Consider the following 14785-nt stretch of genomic DNA (forward strand, 5'->3'; position numbering starts at 1 on the left):
TATCAAAAAGCTCAAACATCTTAGTACACACATGATCTGCTGGAGACTTTATATTTACTCATCATAAACATAATGCAAAATCGAGTTCCTCTGACTCAACTCTTCTACAGCTATTCAATCCCTTACCAACCGTCTTTCTGGATATAGGCATCGTCGTATTATGAATAAGATAGAGTTTAGGAAATTGAATTCTTATAACTGAGCTCTACCACACGATCTAGAGTAAGAAGAAAGAGTGACAATCTTAAATACACTGTAGCCTCCTACTTATAAGCGTGGTGCACAACACACCCATAAATAAGACTCTACTAGACACGGCTTGTAGACTCCCTAAGACAGAACTGCTCTGATACCACTTTTTTCACGACCCAAACCAATGGGCCGCGACGGGCACCCGGTACCTTACTCAACCGAGTACCAACGTAACGTATCTTTCTTATTAATTCATTATATACTCGTGACATACGGGCCTAATAGGCCAACATGATCATTTATAAACTCAAAACATAGGCCGACATAGCCGTGTAATCTTTCACGTATATGACATATGTCTACAAGCCTCTAAGAGTATATAATTATCATAAAGGTCGGGATAGAGTACTGCCATATCAAACCATACACTTCTAAATCATACTGACCAAACAAGCAACTCCGGAGCAAATGGAGTGCACCAATATCTTCTGCTGAGCTGATCGCCTACTTGGAGGACTCTCGACCTGTCTATCAAGACCTGCGGGCATGAAACGCAACATCCCCAGGCAAAAGGGACGTCAGTACAAATAATGTACCGAGTATGTAAGGAATAAAAATCAGTAAATAATAGACATGAGAGAAACATGGAGTAAAAGACTTGACATGTATGTGTGCATAGCTCTGTGAGTCATTTCATTTTTATAATGTCATGCGTATGTGTATAAATTTCATACCATGCATAGGTATATGCGTTCATAACATCATCAAGCCTCTAAGGGCATCCCATCATATCATTTCGGCCACTGTGGGCAAATCATCAACGTATACCAGCTGATCAGGTGGTGGTGTGTATATAACACCATAACCTTTTCCCATATCCCATATACATATACTATACACGTATATAACGCCATCTGGTCATGGGTCAATGTACATGTATAAATGCATGAAATGCATAAGAAATACGTTAATAAGATTTTCTCGGAATGTCATAAAAATAATATGCCTGTCAGATAAATTTTATCAAATACGTATTTTTCTGAGACCCATGAACAGAAGATATAATAATAATTCATATGGCGAATCAAGAATATAGACACCCCTAATTTCTATGAATAGAGTCATTTATGGAAGTTGCGTATTTTGCAAGTTTCATTTGTATCATTTGGACCATGCCAAAAGAAAGAAAGGATAGTCTTAACATACCTGAACCGATTCTCTTGATAATCCCTCTAACACACCGCTTTTGCGAATAACATGTAACGGCAGATCAAATTAGGGAAATATCCGTATGATAGTCTTGAGAAAGATTACAACGTACTCCGTTATAATTGCAAAATCTCACTTTGATTTGAATTGTTGAAGGTCTTGCGTTGCTTATATGATATATGCAGATGCATATTAAATGGCTCACGTTTGCTTTGAATTGTTGAGAATCCATCTGTTTCTTACGTTATGTGATATATGCAGATGCATATTAGAATGACTAATGTTTGCTTTGAATTGTTAAATCCGTTCCTTTTTTGCAAATCTATGCATCTTAAATAATAATATAAGAAAGAATCTTAACATTGTGGGCCACTTTGTATGGTGACTAATAAGCCACTAACTCACAAATTTTGCCACCTTTCAATGTAATTCAAGAGTCATGTGGTACTTGTTTGAAGGGTGGGCTGTCACGTCCTTTTTCATCAAAGTCTTATCAATAATTCCCCCATTTCTATAATAAATTAATAATTTCCCACTAATCCAATAATTAACCAATTACCCATATAATTAATAATTATCTCAAATTACTTATAATACTACTCACTTTTAACATACCTTATACACCTTACTATCATGGTCATGTGGTACCTTATATGATACTTGTCCATAAATACCGGGTATTACAACTCGGACCGTATTTTATCCCAAATTGCCAAACTTCAACGAAATTTTAACGTACGAAAAAAAAATGCGGGATGTAACATCTCATTTTCGAGCTTATATCAATTTACTTATGGCATACTTCCACGTACGAAAACATAGGGTGTAACACTTGTATTCTATTGTAGAAGCTCATGACTCCGTATTTACCATCTTCTGGGGATTGACTTTGTATTAGCAGTTATACTGTATTGAAACTTCAGACTTATGCTATTTCTATAAATTTTGTTATTTTATTTGCCTTCATTATCATGTTTCAGCTTGACTAGTCGGTGTGTTAGGCACCATCATGACGGATAGCGATTTTAGGTCGTGACAAGTTGGTATCAGAGCCCTAGGTTCATAGGTATTACACGTTCTGAGCAGGTTTAGTAGGGACTTGCGGATCGGTACAGAGACGTCTGTATTTATCTTCGAGAGGCTACCAAACCATTAGGAAACTTCATTTTCTTGTATTCATGTCGTACAGATTTATTGATTACTGAAACTAAATTTTTATTATTCTATTCTCTCACAGATGGTGAGGACACGTGCGACCGGATCAAGCGGATGGCCACCAGTACCACCAGCTAGGGCCGTGAGAGGGCGGGACCATGGTAGAGGCCGAGGTGCATCTTGTACAGCAGCTAGAGCAACACCTTTGGAGCCACCAGTTGCTCCAGCTCAGGAGCAGATACTAGATGTGGTTGAGCTGGTAGGACCAGTTGTGCCCATTGTGATTCTAGGCATTCAGGAGGCTTTGGCCCAGATATTGACTATACGCACTTGCCTTGCTCCGGCGGTTTACGTTCAGGACGCACCAGCCACTTCTCAGGTCGGGGGAGGTGCTCAAACTCCCACCGCCCGTACTTCAGAGCAGGTGGTTCACAGACTTCAGACACTGGGGCTACTAACAGCCCAAACAGTTGCAGTTGCTCAGGCCCAGGTGGGTCCACCTATGAGTGATGAGGAGTAAAAAAGGCTAGAGCGGTTTGGGAAGATCAGGCCTTCAGCTTTCAGTCTGGCTGAGTTAGAGGATTCTCAGGATTTCTTAGACAGATGCCAGCGGATCCTTCGCACGGCCGGAATTTTGGAGGCTAGTGGAGTCTCATTCTCTAATTTTTAGTTGTCGGGGCAGCCTTTAGATAGTGGGAGGCCTATGAGTTGAGCGGGCCAATCAGCGTTGCACCACTTACGTGGCATAAGTTCTCATTTCAAAGTTGGCTCATCACGTGATATGGTTAGTTCCCACTAAGAGGGAGAGGATCTGGAGGTTCATTGATGGCCTCAACTATGGACTATATTTCATCATGACTCGGGAGATTGCATCAGGTGCTAAGTTCGATGATGTTGTTGATGTTGCTAGGCGTCTAGAGCAGGTTCGCATCAAGGAGCGTAAGGAGAGGGAGGCCAAGAGACCTCGTGGTTCAGGTGGTTTCAGCAGTATTTCTTCTGAAGGGCAGTTCTATCAAAGTAGGGGTCGTCCTTATAGGCCTGCTCAGATGGCTCATTCGGTTCATTGTGGTGCATCAACTAGCCATGGTTCCTACTGTGCTCATTTGGGCCAGTCATTATTCGAAGGCATTACCAGCACAAAGTTCTTACCATGCTTCGTCTTCCCAGGTTTCTATAGGTAGTTCCTCAGGTTATCAGGGTCAGCAGCTTGTCAAGAGGGGTCGCTACGAGTGGGGGGATTTGAGTCATCTTAAGAGATATTGCCCCAGATTATTGAGTAGGGCTCCACAACAGAGATCCCATACTATGACTTCTGCACAAGTTACTTCACCGCTCGCTCAGCCAGCTCGGGGTAGGGCTCAGGCAGCTAGAGGTCACCCTATAGGGGGAGGCCGATCAGGTGGCGGTCAGGCTCAATGTTATGCTTTACCTGCCAGGCCAGAGGTCATTGCTTCAGACGCAGTGATCACATGTATTGTTTCAGTATGCCACAAGGATGCTTCCATATTATTTGACCCTGGTTCCACTTATTCATATGTATCATCGTATTTTGCTCGTTATTTGGATAAACCCCGTGACTCCTTAGTTTTGCCTGTTCATGTATCTACGTCAGTGGGAAATTCTATTATTGTAGACTGTGTGTACCTCTCATTTGTGGGGACCATTGGGCATGGAAATGTTGTCCCCATGTCATGCCATTCTGGATTGTCATGTTAAGATTGTGACATTGGCGATGTCGGGGTTACCTAGGATCGAGTGGAGAGGTTCTCTAGACTATGTTCCCAGTAGGGTGATTTCATATCTGAAAGCCCAACGGATGGTTGGGAAGGGGTGTTTGGCATATTTGGCTTTTGTGAGGGATGTTAGTGCTGATACTTCTACCATTGATTTTGTTCCAATAGTGCAATACTTTTCGGATGTGTTTCCTGTAGACCTGTTGGGCATGCCGCCCGACAGGGACATTGATTTTGGTATTAACTTGGTTCCCGGAACTCAGCCCATTTCTATTCCTCTGTATCGCATGGCACCAGCAGAAATGAAGGAATTAAAAGAGCAGCTTCATGAGTTTCTTGATAAGGGGTTAATTAGGCCTAGTGTGTTTCCTTGGGGTGCACCGGTTCTATTTGTGAAGAATAAGGATGGTATTATACAGATGTGCATCGACTATAGACAGTTGAACAAAGTTATAATTAAGAACAAGTATCCTTTGTCGCACATTGATAACTTATTTAACCAGCTTTAGGGAGCTAGAGTGTTCTCTAAGATTGATTTGAGGTCTGGGTATCACCAGTTAAAGATTCAGGACTCTGATATTCTGAAGACGGCATTCAGGACCCGCTATGGTTACTACGAGTTCCTTGTGATGTCTTTTGATCTGACCAATGCCCCAGCAACATTCATGTATCTGATGAACAGTGTAGTCCTGCCATATCTCTATTCGTTTATAATAGTATTTATTGATGATATCCTGGTGTACTCGCGGAGCTAGGAGGAGCATGCACAATATATAAGGATTGTACTACAGACATAGAGAGAGAAGAAGCTTTATGAAAAATTCTCCAAATGTGAGTTTTCATAGAACTGAGCCTTGTGAGGTATTTGGACACTGAAGGGATCAAGGTAGATCCAAAGAAGATTGAGGCAGTTCAGAGTTTGCCCATACCAACTTCAGCTACTGAGATTCGGAGCTTTCTTAGCTTGGGCGGATATTATCGCCGCTTCGTGGAGGGCTTCTCGTCCATTACTGCACCTTTGACTAAATTGACCCAGAAGGGTGCCCCATTCAGGTGGTCTGATGAGTGTGAGGAGGGATTTCAGAAGCTCAAGACTGCCTTGACCACAACTCTAGTTCTAGTTTTGCCTTCAGCGTCGGGTTCATATACAGTGTATTATGATGCTTCTTGGATTGGTATTGGGTGAGTCTTGATGCAGGAGGGTAGAGTGATTGCTTATGCTTCACGCCAGGTGAAGCCCCATGAGAAGAACTACCCCGTTCATGATTTAGAGTTCTCATTCATTGTCCATGCATTGAAGATTTGGAGGCATTATATCTATGGCATGTCTTGTGAGGTATTTGCTGATCGTCGGAGCCTTCAACACTTGTTCAAGAAAAAGGATATAAATTTGAGGCAGTGGAGGTGGTTGAAGCTTTTAAAAGACTATGATATTACCATTTTGTATCATCCCGGGAAGGCCAATGTAGTGGCCGATACCTTGTGGTGAGTATGGGTAGTCTTATATATATTCCTGTTAGTGAGAGACCACTTGCATCAGATGTTCAGGCCTTGGCCAATAAGTTCATCAGGTTAGATGTTTCGGAACCTAGTCGGGTAAGCTTGCATGGTTTCTCGGTCTTCTTTATATGAGCGCATACAAGTGCGTCAGTATGATGACCCTCAATTGCTAGTCCTTAAGGACACGGTTCAGCATGGTGATGCCAGGAGGTTTCTATAGGGGTTGATGGGATGTTGCGCATGCATGGTCGGATTTTTGTACCCAACGTGGATGGGTTACGTGAGTTGATTCTTGAGGAGACCCATAGTTCGAGATATTCCATTCATCTAGGTGGAGCAAAGATGTATCAGGACTTGAGGCAGCACTATTGGTGGATGAGAATAAGTAAAGATATAGTGGAGTTTGTAGCTCGGTGCTTGAATTATCAGCAGGTGAAGTACGAGCATCAAAGGCTAGGCGGTTTGCTTCAGATGCTTGAGATTTCTGAGTGGAAATGGGAGCGTATCACCTTAGACAATGTAGTTGGGCTCCCACGAACTTTGAAGAAATTTGATGCTAGTTGGGTGATTGTGGACCGATTGAATAAGTCCGCACACTTCATTCCAGTTGGTACTAACTATTCTTCGGAGCGGTTGGTTGAGATTTATAGTCACGAGAGTTTTTGCCTTCATGGTGTGCCGGTGTAAAGTCCCGACCTCAGGGAGCGTGACTGGCGCTCAACCGGGATACCCCAATCAAGCAAGCCTTTACAATACCTTCTACCCAACTCACCCATGAATAAGGAGAAGAATACATTTCATTAATTAGACAGTAAGAGGTCATGTGAATGACACCAGTTCATTTCCATTAGTTATGTCATTAGCAAGTCTCCAAAATAGTACATTGTACAATCATAGTTAAAGTGGAACAAATGATACGATTACAACATTTTTAGTTTCACCTTCCAAAAGAGTGAAACATGGCCCCGGCTATACCTCAAAATGCTATGTACAAAGGATATGAGATACAAGACCCCGAAATGAATTGGGGCTCACCAAGTCAGCTGAGGAGAGGTTGTGCTTCTATCACTGATCAATACCACATGCTATGGAACCACATGCATCCATTAAAGATGCAGCGCCCCCGGCAAAAGGGACGTTAGTATATATGGAATAGTACTAGTATGTAAACTAAACACCCTCTCAATAGAACGAGTAACACTAAACGGAGAATAAAACATGAAATCAATAAGAGACTGAAACAAGACTGAAGCAATATCAAGGTGTCAAGTTAGGGGAAAGGTAAATTTCCAGTAAGTTTCAGTAATTTAAGTTGGATATCTTTAGCACTGATACACCATCATGTTTTATCACGAATTCCGATATCATCCCGATCGGTTAAGCCGTATCGCCCCGAGACATACACTCCCAATACCACCATGTGCGCGGCATGGCGTCCGATCTCAGCTCGATCGTCTAAGCCGTCTCACCACAATTCCTTGTGGGTCGACATCACATCACATCTCGCTAGCAATAATCTCATCCCATTTAAGGGGAAACATCTCAACACACCATTCTCATCCCATATAAGGGGAAACAATCTCATCACATTAGCACAAGGATTTACCCCTCAATCACTCCTACACCGGCACGTGTAGTGTCGGGGTTAGGTTGTTTTGATCTACCCTTCCTCGGTGGCTAAACGATACTCCCAAGACATTTATTATAAAAAGTATTTACCACTCATTTCATATTCTTTTACATGTCATTCATTTTATTGGAACCATTGGCCATAATGCAATATCATCCTTGGCACGTTGACCGTACTTCATAATTCATGCTCACTATTTCTATTTCAAACATTATCATGAATTGTCAACAACATAGGGTCTTAGGCACATATTATTTCTTACACAACTTGATATGATCACTTTCATTTGGGCTTGACTTGAAGTCACAGCATTTTTAATACATGCTCATACTTTGAACATATTCACACATATACATCTTTCGACACCAAACCTATTCAGAAAAGTGAATTCATAATGGACAACTCTGGACATACAAGAACATCGTGGGAATTCAATTCTAAGAGAGAAGTTTAGCCAACATACCTCTCTTTGAGCTTTCCTTAATTCACTACATAGATCCAGAATCCTAGCAACTTTGATCTATTTAGAGATATAGCAAAATTTCACACATATTAAGAAGGAGTTCATAGTTCCAGCTCACATGAGCATTTTATCAAACACTAGGTGTGCATTAAAGTTTCAAGGTCCTCCTATGGTGGATTCTCTCATCCCACTGCCCAAATTTTATCCAAATGAGCTCAACAATCTTCCAACTACTCTTGATGGTACATGCATGTAAAATGAACAACTCACACACCAAGAATTGCTTGGCTTACTACCGATTTTCAATATAATCTCGAATTTGAGGGCTAGGGAGTAGAAACATACCTCTAGGATGAAGACCTAGTGAATGTTCTTGTGAATTCTTCAACTTGGAGCAAGAGTTAATGATCAATAAGCTTAGGAGCTACTCCTCTCACTCTATGGTAATCCCTGCCTCTAGAAATATCAGATTTTTGCTTCAAAAATGACCTTTTGCCTCAATATATCGAAACAGGGTCGGGTCATAAATGAGAAAAAATGAAGCCCCAATGCAGATCTGCGGTCGCATAAAGGCACTCCGGAACTGGGCACCCCTATCTCACTCTGCGACCGGTCTGCGGTCCGAATAATAGCTCCGAAATTGTTTTGTGTTGGATCTGCGAGGGGTTATGCGGCCCCCAAAATGATTATGCGACCGCATCGGTGTCTGTAACCCAGACCAAATGGTAGATACACCCTTTGTTAATCATCTTTGTGTCCTTAAGGTAAGAAATAAACCTACCCTTTGGCACCACATCATCCCCCTTCCAATCAATCACTAACTCATTTGTAAATTCAAACCTAACGGTTCTAGTTCGACACTCAATCTTGGCAAAATATTAATAAATCCAACCCATCCCCATTATTACATCAAAATCAACCATCCCCAATTCAATGAGATTGACCATGGTGTCCCGACCACGCATAGTGATAACACAATCCCTATAAACTCACGCAGCCACAATAGAGTCACCGACCAGAGTAGATACAGAGAACGGCTCATGGAGCTGTTCTGGTTCTATCCCAAATCCCATAGCAACATAGGGAGTGATAGAGGGCAAAGTGGAACCGGGATCAATAAGAACATATACATCATAAGATTGGACAGTCAATATACCTATGACAATATCTAGAGAAGCCTCTAGACTCTGGCGACCCCTAATAGCATAGAAACGGTTGGGTCCTCCCAAACTCTGTGCGCCACCCCTAGCTACACCACACCCAGTAGGTGCTGGGGTGCCTCGAACTGGAGGAGGTGCCGCAGATGTCGTAGTTGCAGAATTGGCCGGCTGTGTTGTACTCCTGCCCATGCTCTGGCGAGACGAACGACAATCCCTCTAAATGTGACCCCTTATACCACACTCGTAACATATGAGCTGGTCCATGAAGCAGGCCCCCAAAGTGAATCATCCCGCACCTAGGGCATGGGGGCCTCCACTGCTGCTGAAATCCCCCACCAGACCAACCCTGCTGGTAGGATCCCATGTTGCCCTGGCAGGGTCTAAAATGGCTCCCCTATTGCTGACTGGGCCCCGATGGCGATGCACTGGCTGAAGACTGAGCAAAAGCCTGGGAAGGCCCTGATGACCCTCCCATGAATGCTGACCTATCACCGCCACCAGAAGAACCACCAAAGTTGCCCGCGAACCGAGCCTTGTTGTTGCTCTCATGCTCCATTCTATTATTCACTTTGTGGGTCTCTATGGCTTGAGCAAATGCCACAATATTATCATAGTTCATATTAGAATTCAAGGCGGTTGTAGAGGCCTCATTAATAACCAAAGGGCTAAGGCGTTGCACAAATTGGCGCACTCTAGCCTCCATAGTAGGCAACATGTAGATGACATATTTGTACAGACGCGCGAATCTCATATAATACTCCCACACACTCATGTTACCATTTTTCAGGCTCTCAAACTCGGTAGCACGGGCTGCCTTAGTCTCGACAGGCAAGAAATGATCAATGAAAGCATCAACAAACTCACTCTACCTCGCCGGAGGGCTCCCCTCCTCACGGGAGTCCTCTCACATCTCAAACCAAGAATAAGCCACCTATTTCGTGCGGTAGGAGGCCAACTATGCTCCCTCCATCTCAATAGCACGCATAACTCCGAGGGTCTTGTGCATCTCATTAATAAAATCCTGGGGGTCCTCCACAGGATCAGTACCTGTGAACACTAGAGGGTCCAACTAGAGAAATCTATTCACCCCGTAACTAGCGGAATCCCCTAGCTGACTAGAAGAAGTGGGTGAAACATTAGATCTCTAGGGTCTGGGAAGCCACTATCTGAGCCAACATATGTATGGCTCCTATAAGATCCCCATCAGATACACCGTGACCAAAAACTGGGGCTGGAGGTGGAACTGGAATATCAGTTGGAGGGATCGTTGCACCCACAGTAGGTGCAGGAACTGGTGTGGTCTGATCAGGTGTAGTAGAATCAGGCAGTGTAGTAGTCGGGGGAATGTTCTCATCCCTCGGGTGCTCACCCACATTATCAAGTAAAGGATCAACTGCCACTCCTGGGGTGGCATTGGCTCCTTGGCCAGTTTTTGCTTTCTTCCTAGGCACCATATACTGAAAATTAGAGCAATGCACGAGCTAAAGGAGGAACAATCTTACAATCAGCTTTATCGCACGATCTAGAATATCAAAGAAGGGTATTATTCCTAAATTCCCAAGTAGCCTCTTAATTATAGATGTGGTCTACAACACACCAATAAGAGCACTCTACTAGACACAACTCTGAGACATCCTAGGACACCTTAAAACCTTAGGCTCTGATATCAAGTTTGTCATGCCCCGACCTCGGGGAGCGTGACCGACGCTCAATCGGGATACCCCGGTCAAGCAAACCCTTACAATACCTTTTATCCAACTCACCCATGAATAAAGATAAGAATATATTTCATTAATTAGACAGTAAGAGGTCATGTGATTGACACCAGTTCATTTCCATTAGTTACATCATTAGCAAGTCTCCAAAATAGTACATTGTACAATCATAGTTAAAGCAGAACAAATGATACGATTACACCATTTTTAGTTTGACCTTACAAAAAATAGATACAACCCACACTATGTCTACGGAGCCTCTAACAGGAACAAAAGAGTGTTATGATAGTGTCGGTAACAAGGCCCCGGCTATACCTCAAAATGATGTGTACAAATGATAAGAGATACAAGACCCCGAAATGAAGTGGGGCTCACCAAGTCAGCTGAGGAGAGGGTGTACTGCTATTACTGATCAATACCACCTGCAATGGAACCACCTGCATCGACGTTAGTACATATGGAATAGTATTAGTATGTAAAAATAAACACCCTCTCAATAGAACGAGTAATAGTAAACGAATAATAAAGCATGAAATCAATAAGAGACTCAAACAGTATCAGGGTGTGAAGTTAGGGGAAAGGTAAATTTCTAGTAAGTTTCAGTAATTTAATTTGGGAGATCTTTAGCACCGATACACCACCGTGTTTTAGCACGGAGTCCCATCTCACCCCGACAGGCTAAGTCGTCTCGCCCCGATACATACACTCACAATACCACCATGTGCGCGGCATGGTATTCGATCTCAACCCGATAGGCTAAGCCGTCTCACCATAATATCGCGTGGGTCAGCATCACATCACATCTATCTAGAAATAATCTCATCCCATTTAAGGAAAAATATCTCAACACACCAATCTCATTCGATATAAGGGGAAACAATCTTATCACATTAGCAAGGGAATTTACCCCTCAATCACTCCTACACCGGCACGTGTAGTTTTGGGGTTAGGTTGTTCCGACCTGCCCTTCCTCGGTGGATAAACGATACTCCCAAGATATTTATTATAAAAATTATTTACCACTCATATCATATTCTTTTACATGTCATTCATTTTATTGGCACCATTGGCCATAACGCAATATCATCATTGGCACGTTGGCCATACTTAATAATTCATGCTCACTATTTCAATTTCAAACATTATCACGGATTGTCAACAACAAACATTTCTATTCAAGACATTAAGCATACATTTGAGCAACTTAGGGTCTTAGGAACATATGATTTCTTACACAACTTGATATGATCACTTTCATTTGGGCTTGACTTGAAGTCGTAACATTTTTAATACATGCTCATACTTTGAACACGCTCCCAAAGAATAACATAATACGATAAGAAATTCCAGAACACATTTTGAACATATTCATATATATATATTTTTCGACACAAAACCAATTCAGAAAAGTCAATTCATAATGGACAACTCGGGACTTACAAGAACATCGTGGGAATTCAATTCTAAGAGATAAGTTTAGTCAACATACCTCGCTTTGAACTTTCCTTAATTCACTACACAGTTCCAGAATCATATCAACTTTGATCTATTTAGAGATATAGAAAATTTAAACACAAATTAGGAAGGATTTCATAGTTCCATCTCACTTGAGAAGTTTATCAAACACTAGGTGTTCATTAAGGTTTCAAGGTCCTCCTATGGTGGATTCTTTCATCCCACTTCCCAAAGTTTATCCAAATGATCTCAACAATTTTCTCACTACCCTTGATGGTACATGCATGTAAAATAAATAACTCTCACACCCAATAATTGCTTGGCTTACTGCCTATATTCAGTAAAATCTAGAAGTTGAGGGATAGGTAGCAGAACCTTACCTCTAGGATGAAGACGTAGTGAATTTTCTTGTGAATTCTTCAACTTGGAGCAAGATTTAATAATCAATAAGCTTATGAGCTTCCCCACTCACTCTATAGTAATCCCTGTCTCTAGAAATATCAAATTCTTGCTTCAAAAGTGCCCATTTGCCTCAATATATCAAAATAGGGTCGGCTCAAAAATTAGAAAAAATGAAGCCCCGATGCAGATCTATGGTCGCATATGGGACCGCATAATGCTACTGCGGTCCGCAAAATGGACCGCATAATGTCCCTCCGGAACTGGGCACCCCTTCCTCACACTGCGACCGGTCTGCGGTTCGTAGACCTATTCTGTGGTCGCATAATACGCTGCAGAAGTTTCCTCCGAAATCGTTTTGTGCTGGATCTGCGAGGGGTTATACGGCCCGTAAAATGATTATGCGGCCGCATAATGGTCCAAAATATTTGCCCATATTTCTGCCTTGGTCTGCGGCAGATATACAGTCTGCAGATCAGTTCTGCGGCCGCAGAAACACCCTGTATTTCAAAATAGTTTCTTCAACTCCCCAACCACGAAACCCCGGGTTTTAGGTAAAATTTTACGAGGCCTTAGAGTCAGTGTCCATTATTTGAGATGGGGCACGCAGTTCACATCACAATTTCTGAGAGCACTGCAGCGAGAGTTAGGCACACGGCTTGAGTTGAGTACAAAATTCCACCCTCAGACGAACGAATAGTCCGAGTGCACCATTTACATATTAGAGGATATGCTACACACTTGTGTCATGGATTTCGGGGGTTCTTGGGATCAAAATCTACTCCTTGCAGAATTTTCCTGCAACAACAGCTACCAATCGACTATTTAGATGGCTCCGTATGAGGCCTTATATGGGAGGCGATGTTGGTCTCTGCTTGGTTGGTTTGAGCTGGGTAAGGCTAAGCTATTGGGTATTGACTTGGTTCAGGATGCTTTGGAAAAGGTTAAGTTGATTCAGGATAAGCTTCGCACGGCACAGTCTAGACAGAAGGGATACACAGATCATAAAGTTTGTTATGTTTTCTACATGGTGGAAGAGAAGATATTGCTCAAACTTTCTCCCATGAAGTATGTTATGAGGTTCGTGAAAAAGGGCAAGTTGAGCCCTCGGTATATTGGCCCTTTTGAGGTGCTTGAAAGGTTTTGAGAGGTGGCTTACAAGCTTGCATTGCCACCTAGTCTATCGAGTGTTCACCCAGTATTTCATGTTTCCATGATCCAAAAGTATTTCGGTGATCCGTCTGATGTTTTGAACTTCAGCACGGTTCAGTTAGATGGGGATTTGACTTATGATATGTAGTCAGTGGCCATTTTGGATCGGCAGGTTCAAAAGTTGAGATCAAAGAATATAGCTTCATCAAAAGTAAAGTAGAGAGGTCAGCCAGCCAAAGAGGCTACTTGGGAGACCGAGCGGGAGATACGGAGCGGCTATCCATACCTATTTGAGGCTGTAGGTGTGATTCTAGACCCGTTCGAGGAGAAATATTTGTGTAAGATGGAAAGAATATTACAACCCATCCGGTCATTTTAAGTACTGTAACCAGGCATGAATTTTGGTTCCGGAAGTTGGAATAGGTCTATTGTGTCATTTATGAATTGTGTGCAAACGTTGAGGTCAATCGGAGTTGATTTGGTGTGTTTCGGCATTGGTTTTAGAAGTTGGAAATTCAATAGTTCATTAGGCTTGATTTGGAGTGTGATTTGTATTTTCGATGTTGTATGATGTAATTTGAGGGTTCGACTAAGTTCATATGATGTTTTACGATGTGTTGGCAAGTTTGGATTGGGTCCCGAAGGCCTCGGGTGAGATTCAGATTGAGTTTGGCCTTGTGGAGTTGCAGAATTTGCTAGTGTCTGGTTTCCTTATACGCGTTCGCGAGAGAGGTCTCGCGTTCGCGAAGGGTTATTTGGGTGACTGATGAAGTTGTTCTATGCGTTCACGAGAATTGGTCTGCAATCACGAACCTTGGGGAGTTAGTTCTACGCGAATGCATCAGAGGTGTCATGTTCGCGAAAAAGGAAGAGGAGACTTGGGATGTCAGACACGTTGTTCTACAAGGTCGCAAGTATGTGTCTGCGATCGCGTACCTTTGAGAAAAATAGTCACCACGTTCGCGATGGATTCTTCGCGTTAGCGAAGAGTATTTTTTAGGGCAACAATTTTTTTTCCTTCT

This window comes from Nicotiana tomentosiformis, chromosome 2, assembly GCF_000390325.3.
Source record: "Nicotiana tomentosiformis chromosome 2, ASM39032v3, whole genome shotgun sequence".
Taxonomy (NCBI): Eukaryota; Viridiplantae; Streptophyta; class Magnoliopsida; order Solanales; family Solanaceae; genus Nicotiana; species Nicotiana tomentosiformis.